The 533-nt window shown below is 37.7% G+C and overlaps 1 protein-coding gene across 1 annotated transcript in view; it reads right to left on the bottom strand.

The window, feature by feature from the left end:
• Positions 1 to 533, bottom strand: part of LOC110265327 — a 50,515-nt gene that overhangs the window by 12,368 nt on the left and 37,614 nt on the right. The gene's annotated exons all lie outside the window — the stretch shown is intronic.

Genomic DNA, 533 nt, shown 5'->3' with positions numbered 1-533 from the left:
TTCACTAAATGAATGCTAGGCAAGGAAAATATGCCCAATAAGGCACGCACCACAAGGAACAACATTCACTCGAGTGAATGTAGCGTTCACTAATTGAACGCTATGAGGCGCCAGATTTGAGCACGTGAAGGGAACGCCCAAGGCAAGTGAACGAGGAGTTCACTAATCCAACGGAACGCTATACTGGGAGCCTAACCAAGCCACTCCTTATCCATTTATTCAAGGCCAAATCCAAATCAACAAAAGTCCCAAAGCAAGCAGAGCCCAACATTATCACTCAAAGGAACAAAGATAAGCTAGATTAGGAATTTCATTTGTAATTTGTTTTCAATTTTAATTTCATTTCATTTTGTAAAGCCTATATAAAGGCATCAATATTATTTCATAAAGAGAGGCTGGCTCTGCTAGAGAGCAATAGGAGTAGGAGTAGGATAGAATACAAAACTCTCTTTGATACACATTTATTTTTCTGTACTTTACATTTCAAGTGTTGAATTCAATTGAGTTTATGCAATTTACATCTTCCTGTAATT

The sequence above is a fragment of the Arachis ipaensis genome, chromosome B08, assembly GCF_000816755.2.
Source record: "Arachis ipaensis cultivar K30076 chromosome B08, Araip1.1, whole genome shotgun sequence".
Lineage (NCBI taxonomy): Eukaryota > Viridiplantae > Streptophyta > Magnoliopsida > Fabales > Fabaceae > Arachis > Arachis ipaensis.
Note: the sequence above shows the minus strand (reverse complement) of the source record. Positions and strands in the feature narration are given on the sequence as shown.